Genomic DNA, 16076 nt, shown 5'->3' with positions numbered 1-16076 from the left:
TAAACATGACCTCGATATGTGCCGGTGGTGCAATCTCTCGTACTTTACACGGACTTTTCAAACGCCCCCCTTATATATGTACTGTGAGGGTGACGATGAGAAGGGGGCATTTAGAAACGAACAAAAACGACCTGTTGGTATTTATTTCCTGCAATTAGTTATTTTGGAATACTTTTAAAGTATGTAGCACCTTGTCGCGCTATTTACATTGTTAAAAGCATCAATCACGTCTGATAATGAGGACTGCAGACAGCCAATAATTTTGCATGCATGTTTCGGGGCCAAAGATCATGCCACGCGTATCTCTACAGTTGCATGGTGTAACCAGCGGAGAATCAGACAGTTCTTTTTCTCGAAACGATAGTCTGTTACTGGCAGAATTCCAGCATTCCTCAGATTTTAGATGAAACTGCAGTGAGAAGTTCGCTAAGGATATATTTGAAATATGTAAAACGAATGTTGAATATACGTATTTACGAAACATATGTGACGTGTGTATGCGGGAAAATCCATGCTTTTGCATGGTCAGGAGTGGAGCAACTTAAAAATTTATGTGTTTCTACAGATGACGTGTTTGGAAACCCAGAATCTACTATGTAGGAATCAACATGGATTCCGGAAACAGCGATCGTGTGAGACCCAACTCGCGTTATTTGTTCATGAGACCCAGAAAATATTAGATACAGGCTCCCAGGTAGATGCTATTTCTCTTGACTTCCGGAAGGCGTTCGATACAGTTCCGCACTGTCGCCTGATAAACAAAGTAAGAGCCTACGGAATATCAGACCAGCTGTGTGGCTGGATTGAAGATTTTTTAGCAAACAGAACACAGCATGTTGTTATCAATGGAGAGACGTCTACAGACGTTAAGGTAACCTCTGGCGTGCCACAGGGAAGTGTTATGGGACCATTGCTTTTCACAATATATATAAATGACCTAGTAGATAGTGTCGGAAGTTCCATGCGGCTTTTCGCGGATGATGCTGTAGTATACAGAGAAGTTGCAGCATTAGAAAATTGTAGCGAAATGCAGGAAGATCTGCAGCGGATAGGCACTTGGTGCAGGGAGTGGCAACTGTCCCTTAACATAGACAAATGTAATGTATTGCGAATTCATAGAAAGAAGGATCCTTTATTGTATGATTATATGATAGCGGAACAAACACTGGTAGCAGTCACTTCTGTAAAATATCTGGGAGTATGCGTGCGGAACGATTTGAAGTGGAATGATCATATAAAATTAATTGTTGGTAAGGCGGGTACCAGGTTGAGATTCATTGGGAGAGTGCTTAGAAAATGTAGTCCATCAACAAAGGAGGTGGCTTACAAAACACTCGTTCGACCTATACTTGAGTATTGCTCATCAGTGTGGGATCCGTACCAGATCGGGTTGACGGAGGAGATAGAGAAGATCCAAAGAAGAGCGGCGCGTTTCGTCACAGGGTTATTTGGTAACCGTGATAGCGTTACGGAGATGTTTAATAAACTCAAGTGGCAGACTCTGCAAGAGAGGCGCTCTGCATCGCGGTGTAGCTTGCTCGCCAGGTTTCGAGAGGGTGCGTTTCTGGATGAGGTATCGAGTATATTGCTTCCCCCTACTTATACCTCCCGAGGAGATCACGAATGTAAAATTAGAGAGATTAGAGCGCGCACGGAGGCTTTCAGACAGTCGTTCTTCCCGCGAACCATACGCGACTGGAACAGGAAAGGGAGGTAATGACAGTGGCACGTAAAGTGCCCTCCGCCACACACCGTTGGGTGGCTTGCGGAGTATGAATGTAGAATGTAGATGTAGAACACTGTGTATTCCAAAGCACTCAATAAACATTTTCAGATTTAACTTAACACACCAAAAAATCAGTCTTTTTTTAGGTTGTACAGTTAATTGTGTCCGCTTTGCATATGCGTAATCACTTAGAAAGAAAAAGAGGCACTGCAAGGCATCCCGAGCTCAGCAAGGTTTTGATAAATATCTATTTTCGTCGAGTCACTGTGGGTTGGAATTCGAAGGAGAGTCTCCTGACCATCCAGAATGGCCCTATTGTTCTATGTTACTGTTCAGCAATAGGCAATCGTTAGGAAGCTATGGGACGGAAATTTGCGACAGTTTCATAAAATCCTTCTTCGTGTGCGGCTGCCCCGTCACGCAAAATACTTGGAATTACCAGCGTTTTGGCCGCGTTGCAGTGGTCGGACGTAGACTATTTTCGCTGGGACTGAGTGCTTCGGGAACTTCAGTAAGCAAACGTAGTAATGAAGTGCGTACGCACTCAAGTACCCGAAGTACGTGGTTGCCTAACTCTCTGCGACCATTTCCCCTGAAAGAAATCAGTCAGTAACTCTCTCCCACCGTCCTATGAAGCTTTACGAGTTAAAAAAAACTTAGAATGAAAGAAATTCTGCGGTTGGAAACTCCTGTTACTGCTTTTCGTGTTTGCTAATTGAATTTAGGTTTTTAAATTAGGCGAAACACAATTTCTTTCTTTACATTTTAAATTTTTTATCCAAACGTATTTTAAAACTTACGTGTTCTTCAGTGGCTCTAGTTTTATTTCTGTAAATTATTATACAAACCTATATGTTGGTTGTCTTAGGTCTATGAACTATAGCATGTACACTTTTAATCATGTAGTGCCCGTTTTTGCATCCTTGGTGATTTATGTTTTAAAAACATTAGGCCATGGTCCAAGGCGTATTTCACTGTCTCTTTCTCCGCTACAAACACCGTAATAAACGCTGACGCGACTAGAGGTTGCCTGTCGAATGCAGCCATGTCAAACGCAAGACAAGACAAATGTCTGAATACTAGTACTGCTTGCAGCTGCGTGACAGCCATGGCGGAGGATTGAGACGAGAGTGCCTTTGTATTTCAGGTGCAAGATGAAACTAAAGAAACGCAGTTCTCTGGTCAAAGCTTTGACCTCGTAGCACGAGAATCCAGCACTTCCTTGTTTTGGTAAAGGTGCATCGCTCTGCCTGACTGCCTGTGAAATAACAAGACCGCTTCCTATGAAAGGCGCTCGTTACAAAACAACTGTCTTTCAACCTGAAGATTTGCAACACTGCCCGGTACTAGTCAGTCTGAAATAAAACAGCGAACGACAGACGCAAAGCATTTTATACAAATAAGGATCTCAGGTAACTCCCTGCGACGAATATGACCAGTATCTTGTTGAAAAATAACGTCGCCGAGATGACGACCAATGGCACAGCCACCCGGCTTAACACACCATAAATCTAATGTCTGATGACCAAATTGTACATGTGGACCAGCTATAATCATGTCATGTAACCAGTGGCACCCCGTGCCACCACCCCATGCATTTAAGACGGTGTTTGCAATATAGAAACGCTTGTTCTCCCCTTAGTATTCACACACGGATACGTCCATCATGATCGAGTCGAGTATCCGCCCGGGTTCCCGGGTTCGATTCCCGGCGGGGTCAGGGATTTTCTCTGTCTCGTGATGACTGGGTGTTGTGTGCTGTCCTTAGGTTAGTTAGGTTTAAGTAGTTCTAAGTTCTAGGGGACTGATGACCATAGATGTTAAGTCCCATAGTGCTCAGAGCCATTTGAACCATTTTTGAGCCGAGTATCACCATATCGACTCGATTCCATATGTAGAATGAGATGTTCACTCTGAAGTGGAATGTGCGCTGATATGAAACTTCCTGGATGATTAAAACTGTGTGCCGGGCCGAGGCTCGAACTCGGGACCTTTGCCTTTCGTGTGCAAGTGCTCTACCACCTGAGCTACCCAAGCAAGACTCACGCCCCGTCCTCACAGCTTTACGTCTGCCAGTACGCGTCTCCCATCTTCCAAACTTCACAAAAGCTCTCCTGCGAACCTCGCAGAACTAGTACTGCTGGAAGACGATGTTTGCAAGTTTGAGTCTCGGTCCGGCACACTGTTTTAATCTGCTAGGAGGAAGTATCATATCAGCGCACACTCCGCTGCAGAGTGAAAATCTTATTCTAGAAACATCCCTCAGGCTGTGGCTAAGCCATGTCTCCCCATATCCTTTCTTCCAGGAGTGCTAGTTCTGCGAGGTTTGCAGGACAGCTTCTGTGAAGTTTGGAAAGTAAGAGACGCATTATGTATTTTGTATTTATATGTAATTATATGGCATATACAAACATAAAAAAAGTTTTGGATCATCACGGTTTCCAGAACTCCTGAAGATAGACGTTGACTGTCGATATTGTATCACGGAGACAATCCCTTTGACTATTAAGAGATGTCACTAAACCCGCCCAAAGATGTAAACAACCATGCATATAGACGGAGGGGGTCCGACAGCCGATCAGGTCCAGTCATTCCACCAGGAAGGACGTACACCGCTCGTGTTGTCTGTAGGTCAACCATGCCTAGACGGTCAATACCGCGGTTCGATCGCGTCCGCATTGTTACTTTGTGCCAGGAAGGGCTGTCAACAAGGGAAGTGTCCAGGCGTTTCGGAGTGAACCAAAGCGATGTTGTTCGGACACGGAGGAGATACAGAGAGACAGGAACTGTCGATGACATGCCTCGCCCTGGCCACCCGTGGGGTACTACTGCAGTGGATGACCGATACCTACGGATTGTGGCTCCGAGGAACCCTGACAGCAACGCCACCGTGTTGGATAACGTTTTCGTGCAGCCACAGGAGGTCGTGTTACGACTCAAACTGTGCGCAATAGGCTGTATGACGCGCAAATTCACTCCAGACATCCATGGCGATGTCTATCTTTGCAACAACGACACCATGCAGCGTGGCACAGATGGGCCCAACAACATGCCAAATGGACCGCTCAGGATTGGCATCACGTTCTTTTCACCGATGAGTGTCACATATGCCTTCAACCACACAGTCGTCGGAGGCGTGTTTGGAGGCAATCCAGTCAGGATGAATGCTTTGAACACACTGTCCAGCGAGTGCAACAACGTGGAGGTTCCCTACTGTTTCGGTGTGGCATTATGTGTGGCCGACGTACGCCACTGGTGGTCATGGAAGGCGGTGTAACGGCTGTACGATACGTGAATGCCATCGTTCTCTGACCGATAGTGCAACCATATCGGCAGCATATTGGCGAGGCATTCGTCTTCATGGACGACAACTCGCGCTCTCATCGTGCACATCTTGTGAATGACTTCCTTCAGGATAACGACATCGCTCGACTAGAGTGGCCAGCTTGTTCTCCACTCATGAACCCTATCTAACATGCCTGGGATAGATTGAAAAGGGCTGTTTATGGTCGACGTGACCCACCAAACACTCTGAAGGATCTACGCCGAATCGCCGTTGAGGAGTGGGACAATCTGGGTCAACAGTGTCTTGATAAACTTGTGGGTAGTATGCCAGGACGAATACAGGTATGCATCAATGCAAGATGACGTGATACTGGGTAATAAAGGTACAGGTGTGTACAGCAATCTGGACCACCACCTCTGAAGGTCTCGCTGTATAGTGGTACAACATGCAATGTGTGGTTTTCATGAGCTATAAAAAGGGCGGAAATGATGTTTATGTCGATCTGTATTACAATTTTCTGTACAGATTCCGGAACTCTCTGATCCGAGGTGATGCAAAACTTTTTTTGATGTGTGTATATTAAAGAAATATGTGCCTGTGTCCATCTGAACCTTTGTTGGAGATTCTTGTAAATATTTGAAGCAGATTGGTAAAGAACTTTGGAGATTTTTGCGAACAATATTTTTCCTTTATGTATACGATATATATTAAAAAATTAGTCGCTGATGTCCATCGGAACGTTTATTACAGTATCGAGTAAAAATTTGAAGCAAATCGTTCATCAGAACTTTGTGAGATATTTGCTGAAAAGCCCCCCTCCTTTTATGTATTACAGATATATTTACATACAGGAAATGAATATGTAGCCTGTGTTGGCCAGAATGTTTATTAGGTTATCGTATAAAAATTGATGTAAATCGGTTGTGAACTTTTCTAAATTTTTGCTAACAGTGTTTGCTCTTTACGTGTTATATATGTATTTATATACCATATACATTAAAGAAATATGTAGCCTAGCCTATGGCAGTCCCAACGTTTATTAGAATATCAAGTGAAAAGGTGAAGTAAATCGACCAAGAACTTTTCGAAAGTTTTTCCAACAATGTGTCCCCTTTATGTATAATAAATATACACTCCTGGAAATGGAAAAAGAACACATTGACACCGGTGTGTCAGACCCACCATACTTGCTCCGGACACTGCGAGAGGGCTGTACAAGCAATGATCACACGCACGGCACAGCGGACACACCAGGAACCGCGGTGTTGGCCGTCGAATGGCGCTAGCTGCGCAGCATTTGTGCACCGCCGCCGTCAGTGTCAGCCAGTTTGCCGTGGCATACGGAGCTCCATCGCAGTCTTTAACACTGGTAGCATGCCGCGACAGCGTGGACGTGAACCGTATGTGCAGTTGACGGACTTTGAGCGAGGGCGTATAGTGGGCATGCGGGAGGCCGGGTGGACGTACCGCCGAATTGCTCAACACGTGGGGCGGGAGGTCTCCACAGTACATCGATGTTGTCGCCAGTGGTCGGCGGAAGGTGCACGTGCCCGTCGACCTGGGACCGGACCGCAGCGGCGCACGGATGCACGCCAAGACCGTAGGATCCTACGCAGTGCCGTAGGGGACCGCACCGCCACTTACCAGCAAATTAGGGACACTGTTGCTCCTGGGGTATGGGCGAGGACCATTCGCAACCGTCTCCATGAAGCTGGGCTACGGTCCCGCACACCGTTAGGCCGTCTTCCGCTCACGCCCCAACATCGTGCAGCCCGCCTCCAGTGGTGTCGCGACAGGCGTGAATGGAGGGACGAATGGAGACGTGTCGTCTTCAGCGATGAGAGTCGCTTCTGCCTTGGTGCCAATGATGGTCGTATGCGTGTTTGGCGCCGTGCAGGTGAGCGCCACACTCAGGACTGCATACGACCGAGGCACACAGGGCCAACACCCGGCATCATGGTGTGGGGTGCGATCTCCTACACTGGCCGTACACCACTGGTGATCGTCGAGGGGACACTGAATAGTGCACGGTACATCCAAACCGTCATCGAACCCATCGTTCTACCATTCCTAGACCGGCAAGGGGACTTGCTGTTCCAACAGGACAATGCACGTCCGCATGTATCCCGTGCCACCCAACGTGTTCTAGAAGGTGTAAGTCAACTACCCTGGCCAGCAAGATCTCCGGATCTGTCCCCATTGAGCATGTTTGGGACTGGATGAAGCGTCGTCTCACGCGGTCTGCACGTCCAGCACGAACGCTGGTCCAACTGAGGCGCCAGGTGGAAATGGCATGGCAAGCCGTTCCACAGGACTACATCCAGCATCTCTAAGATCGTCTCCATGGGAGAATAGCAGCCTGCATTGCTGCGAAAGGTGGATATACACTGTACTAGTGCCGACATTGTGCATGCTCCGTTGCCTGTGTCTATGTGCCTGTGGTTCTGTCACTGTGATCATGTGATGTATCTGACCCCAGGAATGTGTCAATAAAGTTTCCCCTTCCTGGGACAATGAATTCACGGTGTTCTTATTTCAATTTCCAGGAGTGTATTTATATGTCATGTGTGGTGAATAAAATTTGTAGCCTACGTCTATGCGAACGATTAGACTATCGTGCAAAATGTTAAACGTGGCTGCGAAACAGCAACTGTGTAAATCCGAAGAGGTTTGAAAAATCAGACAACCAGTTGCAAACGAAGGTTTATTAGACCTTAACCCAGGTTGCGATATTTGTGAAAATATCTTCTTCAGAAGTAGTGGGCTCTAACAATGTATAAAACCAGTTACAAAATAATTTTTACAAATGATCATAATAAAATATCAATAAAAAAGTATTTGTGAGGTAAGCGTACTCACTTGTTACATTACGTGATGGTACATTAGATTAGACAAGCTGAGCGGCAAAAAACTGACGTAAATCGGGAAAGAGTTTCTGAGATATTATACTAAAAGAATATATAGCCTGTGTCCGTCCGAATGTTTGCTAGAGTATTGCGTAAAAATGTGAGGTAAATAGCTCAAGAAGTTTTCGAGATTTTTAGTAACAACGTTAAACAACGACTTGTCTATATACAGGGTATTATAGAAATATAGATTGCACTGAAAATTAGTGCAGAACACAGCAAGCGTAAACGATTTGGCCGGCCGCGGTGGTCTCGCGGTTCTAGGCGCTCAGTCTGGAGCCGCGCGACTGCTCCGGTCGCAGGTTCGAATCCTGCCTCGGGCATGGATGTGTGTGATGTCCTTAGGTTAGTTAGGTTTAAGTAGTTCTAAGTTCTAGGGGACTGATGACCACAGATGTTAAGTCACATAGTGCTGAGAGCCATTTGAACCATTTGTAAACAATTTGCGCTGCTTGTCTCGTTTCCATTCCGTCACGGTACCTGCTGTTGACAAACAGCAGTGCCCTCGCCACCTCGATGCCCACAAGCCTGCAGTTAATACTGCTAGGTTCTGTCTAAGGCTTTATTATCCGGTAATGTTAACAGTAATACACAGCAGTACTGTTGATAGGTTTACTGATGAAGAATTAGCTGACATGCCTACCGTGTATGGGTCCACTGACTGCAATGGAGGTGCAACACAATGGTGCTATGCTGACTTGTTCCCGCACCGATTGCAACCGCACCTCACTACTTTTGCGTCTGAGGACTCTCGCATTCCTCTTTATTGTGCGTTGTATGTGTTGGTTATTGTACGAGGGCGAGTCAAATGAAAATCTTAAATATTTTTTTAAATACTGTTTACTGTACAGAAGTGGAACAAAGCTTTATCACTTTTCAACATAATCTCCCCCACGCTTAATGCAAGTCCTCCAGCGCTTACAAAGTGCATACATTCCTTTAGAAAAAAAAATTCTTTTGGTAGTCCGCGCAACCACTCATGCACCGCGTGGTGTACCTCTTCATCACTTCATCAGAACGGAACTTATTTCCTTCCATTGCGTCTTTGAGTGGTCCAGACATATAGAAATCACTTGGACAAGATCTGGTGAGTATGGTGGATGAGGAAGACACTCAAAATGCAGGTCTGTGATTGTTGCAACTGTTGTACGGACATTGTTGGGCCTTGCATTGTCATGTTGCAAAAGGACACCTGCTGACAGCAATCGACGTCGCTTTGATTTAATTGCAGGCCGCTGATGATTTTTTTTAGGAGATCTGTGTATGTTGCACTGGTGACAGTGGTCCCTCTAGGCATGTAATGCTCCAAACTGACGCCTTTTATGTCCCAAAAGAGAGTCAGCATAAGCTTCCCTGCTGATGGTTCTGTTCGAAACTTCTTTGGTTTTGGTGATGAGGAATGGCGCCATTCCTTGCTCGCTGTCTTCGTTTCCGGTTGGTGGGAGTGAACCCAGGTTTCGTCCCCAGGACCGATTCTTGCAAGGAAGCCATCACTTCTCGTTCAAAGCGCCGAAGAAGTTCTTCACAAGCATCAACATGTCGTTCTCTCATTTCAGGAGTCAACTGCCATGGCACCCATCTTGCAGACACTTTGTGAAACTGGTGCACATCGTGCACAATGTGGTGTGCCGACCCATGACTAATCTCTAAACATGCTGCAAGTAATTCAGTGTCACTCGGCGGTTCTCCTTCACTATGGCTTCAACTGCTGCAATGTTCTGTGGAGTCACAACTCGTGCCTGACCTAGACGAGGAGCATCTTCCACTGAAGTCACACCATTTGCGAACTTCCTTCGACATTCGTAGACATGCTGCTGTCACAAACATGCATCACGGTACTGAAGCTTCATTCGTCGATGAATTTCAATAGGTTTCACACCTTCACTACGCAAAAACCGAATAACAGAACGCTGTTGTTCCCTGATGCAAGTCGCAAGTGGGGCAGCCATCTTTATACTGATACTGCGACGGTATGTGTGCATCTGCGCTATGCTACCACCTACAGGCCATTCTGCACGCTGTTTGTAGCACGCTTACCAGCTTACAGGATAACGTCGTGAAATTTCGATTTGTTATTACAAATTTAAGGTTTTCATTTGACTCACCCTCGTATATTACATGCTTCCTCACAGCTGTCAAACCGAGCGAGGTGGCGCAGTGGCTAGCACACTGGTCTCGCATTCGGGAGGTCGACGGTTCAATCCCGCGTCCGGCCATCCTGATTTAGGTTTTCCGTGATTTCCCTAAATCACTTCAGGCAAATGCCGGGATGGTTCCTTTGAAAGAGCACGGCCGACTTCCTTCCCTAATCCTACGAGACCGATGACCCCACTGTCTGGTATCCTCCTCCAAAACCAACCAACCAACCACAGCTGTCAAGGTGTTTTCACGGAAACAAGGGCGACTTCGGCAACAAACCGAATAAATCATAATTACATTGTAACTCTGTAACGAGTCACGGGAGACCGTTGGTTCCTTATACCAAAATACGCAAAAGGTATCACTGAACAACCTCTGCCGGCCGCGGTGGTCTAGCGGTTCTACGTGCTCAGTCCGGAACCGCGCGACTGCTACGGTCGCAGGTTCGAATCCTGCCTCGGGCATGGATGTGTGTGATGTCCTTAGGTTAGTTAGGTTTAAGTAGTTCTAAGTTCTAGGGGACTGATGACCACTGATGTTAAGTCCCATAGTGCTCAGAGCCATTCGAACCATTTTTTGAACAACCTCTGAACATTTCTCGGTGGAGTTTTGGTTCGCCCTGTGGATGACATTAGTCCTACCCAATGTGTGTGGTTAAGCTAGAATGCCAATAAATTGCATATGGAAGTACAGGATGATTCAGAAAGAAAGAACAGATTTCAGTTGTTTATTACAAACTATAAAAGATAAAAACACAATGCGCATGTCGCTGGACAGAGGCAGGTTCAAAGTTTTGCCACAGATGCGCTTTTGTTTGTAGCAAAAAGGCGGCTCGACCACAAAAGAAATCATTTTGTGCCTTGGAATTTTCGCAACGTCAATTCGTTGCCGGCCGTAGTGGCCGAGCGGTTCTAGGCGCTACAGTCTGGAACCGCTACGGTCGCAGTTTCGAATCCTGCCTCAGGCATGGATGTGTGCGATGTCCTTAGGGTGGTTAGGTTTAAGTAGTTCTAAGTTCTAGGGGACTGATGACCACAGCAGTTAAGTCCCAAAGTGCTCAGAGCCATTTGAACCATTTTCAAGTGCAACGTGCATTCCGCCGGAGATTCAGCAAGAAGCCGATTTTGCACCAGCAGATTTATGATTGGTATAAAAATTTCTCGGAAGCTGGTTGCACAAGCAAAGGGAAAAACACTGTTCGGTCTCACACATCTGATGAAAACGTCGACAGTATCCGAGATGCTTTCACACGGAGCCCTCGGAAGTCCACAAGAAGGGCAGGAACTTCAACCACCTCAAAATACGGTGTGGCGTGTTCTCAAACGACGCCTGAATCTGAAGCTTTCCAAGCTGCAGTCACTACAGCAACTGCGTCCCGACGACCATAACAGAAGGTACAAGTTTTGGATTTCACTTACCTAGGTTATGGCAGAGGACAGTTTTTCCGAACGACTCATCTTTTCGAACGAATCGACTTTTCATCCATCGCGTGTAGTAAACCGACACAGTGTAAGAATTTGGGGGTCTCAAAATCCTGCCGTCGTCATCGAACATGAAAGAAACTCAACGGAACCGTATCTGTTTCTTGCCTTTTCTTTTCACAAAGTTTGTGGACCTTTCGTTTCTGCGAACGAAACTGTGATAGGAATGTCAAATTGATTGTCACCCCAACTTCACGACCATTCCAGCGAGTTCAGTTTTTGAACTTGACGGCGTCCCACCTCACTTTAACGTTTAGACGCTTCGTTGAATTTGAAGAGATGGAGAACAGTCGTTTAATGAACAAAGTAAGAACCTATGGACTATCAGACCAATTGTGTGATTGGATTGAAGAGTTCCTAGATAACAGAACGTAGCATGTCATTCTCAATGGCGAGAAGTCTTCCGAAGTAAGAGTGATTTCAGGTGTGCCGCAAGGGAGTGTCGTAGGACCATTGATATTCACAATGTATATAAATAACCTTGTGGATACCATCGGAAGCTCACTTAGGATTTTGCGGATGATGCTGTGGTATACCGAGAGGTTGTAACAATGGAAAATTGTTCTGAAATGCAGGAGGATCTGCAACGAATTGACGCACGGTGCAGGGAATGGCAACTGAATCTCAATGTAGACAAGTGTAATGCGCTGCGAATACATAGAAAGTAAGATCCTTTATCATTTAGCTACAATATAGCAGGTCAGCAACTGGAAGCAGTCAATTCCATAAATTATCTGGGAGTAGGCATTAGGAGTGATTTAAAATGGAATGATCATATAAAGTTGATCGTCGGTAAAGCAGATGCCAGACTGAGATTCATTGGAAGAATCCTAAGGAAATGCAATCCGAAAACAAAGGAAGTAGGTTACAGTACACTTGTTCGCCCACTGCTTGAATATTGCTCACCAGTGTAGGATCCGTACCAGATAGGGTTGATAGAAGAGATAGAGAAGATCCAACGGAGAGCAGCGCACTTCGTTACAGGATCATTTAGTAATCGCGAAAGCGTTACGGAGATGATCGATAAACTCCAGTGGAAGACTTTGCAGGAGAGACGCTCAGTAGCTCGGTACGGGCTTTTGTTGAAGTCACCGAGGAGTCAAGCAGTATATTGCTCCCGCCTACGTACATCTCGCGAAGAGACCATGAGGATAAAATCAGATAGATTAGAGCCCACACAGAGGCATACCGACAATATTTCCTTCCACGAACAATACGAGACTGGAATAGAAGGGAGAACCGATAGAGGTACTCAAATCACCCTCCGCCACACACCGTGAGGTGGCTTGCGGAGTATGGATGTAGATGTAGATGTAGAGAACAGGATCTTGTTCATAGTTTTTGGCTCTCATGTCACCAGATTTCACACACTGCAATTTTTTTTCTGTGGGGGTACATGAAAGACGGAGTCTTTGTCCCATATGGAGCAGCTTCTCTTCGAGAACTGAGAAATATAATTGTTGAAGTTGTCGATTCAATAAACAGGGACCTGTTGTGTGTGGAATGAGATGCACTACCGTTTCGATGTTTCTCGAGCAAGGCATGGTGCTCATGATGACTGTTATGGTATAGTGTGTGTGCGAAGATACACTGGAGCGCCAAAGAAACTGGTATGAGCATGCGTATTCAAATACAGAGATACTGTATGTAAACAGGCAGAATACGGCCCTGCCATCGGCGACGTCCATATAAGGCAACAAGTGTCTGGCGCAGTTGTTAGATCGGTTACTGCTGTTACAATGGCAGGTTATCAATATTTAAGTGAGTTTGAACGTGGGGTTATAGTCGGCGCACGAGCGATGGGACACAGCATCTCCGAGGTAGCGGTGAAATGGGGATTTTTCCGTACGACCATTTCACAAGTGTACCAAGAACATAAGGAATCCGGTAAAACATCAAATCTTCGACATCGTTGCGGCCGGAAAAAGATCCTGCAAATGGTTCAAATGGCTCTGAGCACAATAGGACTTAACTTCTGAGGTCATCAGTCCCCTAGAACTTAGAACTACTTACACATAACTAACCTAAGGACATCACACACATCCTTGCCCGAGGCAGGATTCGAACCTGCGACCGTAGCGGTCGCGCGGTACCAGACTGTAGCGCCTTCAACCGCTCGGCGCATCGGCCGGCTGATCCTGCAAGAACGGGAACGGGACCGACGACTGAAGAGAATCTTTCAACGTGACAAAAGTGCAACCCTTCCGCAACTTGATGCAAATGTCAGTGCTGGACCATCAACAAGTGTCAGCGTGCTAGCCATTCAACGAGACATGGTCGATATGGGCTTTCGGAGCCTAAGGCCCACTCGTCTACCCTTGACGACTATACAACACAAAGCTTTACCCCTTGTCTGGGCCCGTCAACATCGACACTGGATTGTTGATGACTGGAAACATGTTGCCTAGTCGGACGAGTGTCGTTTCAAATTGTTTCGAGCGGATGGACGTGTGCGGGTATGGAGACAACCTCATGAATCTATGGACGCTGCATGTCAGCAGGGGACTGTTAAAGCTGGTGGAGGCTCTGTAATGGTGTGGGTTGTGTGGAGTTAGAGTCATATGGGACCCCTGATACGTCTAGATACGACTGTGACAGGTGACACGTACGTAAGCATCCTGTCTGATCACCTGCATCCATTCATGTCCACTGTGCACTTCGACGGACTTGGGCAATTCCAGGAGGACAATGCGACACCCCATACGTCCAGAATTGCTAGAGAGTGGTTCCAGGAACACACTTGCGAGTTTAAAGTACTCCGCTGGCCATCAAACTTCCCAGACATGAACATTATTGAGCTTATCTGGGATGCCTTGGAACGAGCTATTCAGAAGAGATCTCCACGCCCTCGTACTATTTATGGACAGCGCTGGAGGATTGATGGTGTCAGTCCCCTCCAGAACTACTTCAGACATTAGTCGAGTTCATGCCACGTCGTGTTGCGGCACTTCTGCGTGATCGCGGGGGTCCTACACGATAATAGGCAGGTGTAAAACATTGAACCTTCCTCTATGCAGTGACATGCGCAATGTGTTTCTATCTTTCACAGTTTGTCTGTAATAAACAGTCGAAATCTGTTCTCTCTTTTTGAATCACCCTGTATATGGTACATTTGATGCCAGTGTGACTTTTACTACTTACTGCCGTCATTACGTTGAATATATAATGGCCAGAAGTGTATTATTACACGCGCTTCCTTCCACTTGTTGTACGACTGGCCCTCCACTTCTGTACATCCTAACGCATAGGATGCACGTTAACTGCGGAAATGAAGACGATATTTGGCGTCTCTGTTGGCCGCATACCACGCCGCGCTCCGCCGTGATAGACGAGAGCGTAGCCCATCGGCGCAGAGGGGAGGTTGCACGGACGCCCGACGATGCGTAGCTGTCACGTATTTAGGCGACCGCGGATCGTAACTCGGGCTCGCGGCGAATCGTAGCAAAACATCTGCTGTGTTTACCCACCGACATCGGCCGTGTTATGTTTAGAACACGCGATATGCCACGCCACACCCCTCCGGCCGCCTCCCTCTGCCCGAGCCGAATCCCGCGCACGCGATACCAGGGAGCGTGTGCGCACACTACACACACACACACACACACACACACACACACACACACACACACACACACGCACATTTACGCACTCCGGACGGACCAATTTGCCGGCCACGTGCAGCTTTAAAACTTGTCCGCAGTTGGCTGCGATCCCTTTTTTGAAACGGAATAGGGACGGTCAATTTGCAGCTAATTATGTGCTCGCGCTCTCCGGCGTTTGTGAACCGCACAGATGCCGTGTCAGTGGTCTCGCCACTGCAGACAGATTTCCGATATATCTGCCAGCGTCGGTTGCCGCCGCGCCAAGCACCCATTATTCCGGTAGGACGGCCGACAGCTATGCAGACAAAAAAAAATGTCGTACACGTTCGCAAGGTCTTTTTTTAATTTTTCACTCAAAATCTCTTTTGGCTTCGGTCCCCATGAACTGGATATCGCCAAATATGTAGAGACCTCTGGTCTAGCCTGTCTATCGCGTAAGTACTGCGAAAACAGAATAGTCCTATTACTACAATCTACACTATCCATTGAGATGTTGTGAGAAAAACACGAAGTTTCTGGCCAGTCGTGGGAATGAAACGAATTCAGATTCATTAGTTTCCTTGTGAGCGAGTTCACAGCCGCAGGAAACTTTTCGAAGGTAAAAATCACATTGCCAACTTCGGCTGTTCATGAAACTTCCTGGCAGATTAAAACTGTGTGCCGGACCGAGACTCGAGACTTGCCCGCGAAAGGCAAAGGTCCCGAGTTCGAGTCTCGGCCCGGCACACAGTTTTAATCTGCCAGGAAGTTTCGCATCAGCGCACACTCCGCTGCAGAGTGAACATCTCGTTCTGGAAACATCCCCCAGGCTGTGGCTAAGCCAGGTCTCCGCAATATCCTTTCTTTCAGGAATGCTAGTTCTGCAAGGTTCGCAGGAAGGCTTCTGTAAAGTTTGGAAGGTAGAAGACGAGGTGCTGGCAGAAGTAAAGCTGTGAG

This window comes from Schistocerca nitens, chromosome 7 (genome assembly GCF_023898315.1).
Source record: "Schistocerca nitens isolate TAMUIC-IGC-003100 chromosome 7, iqSchNite1.1, whole genome shotgun sequence".
Classification (NCBI taxonomy): Eukaryota; Metazoa; Arthropoda; class Insecta; order Orthoptera; family Acrididae; genus Schistocerca; species Schistocerca nitens.
Note: the sequence above shows the minus strand (reverse complement) of the source record.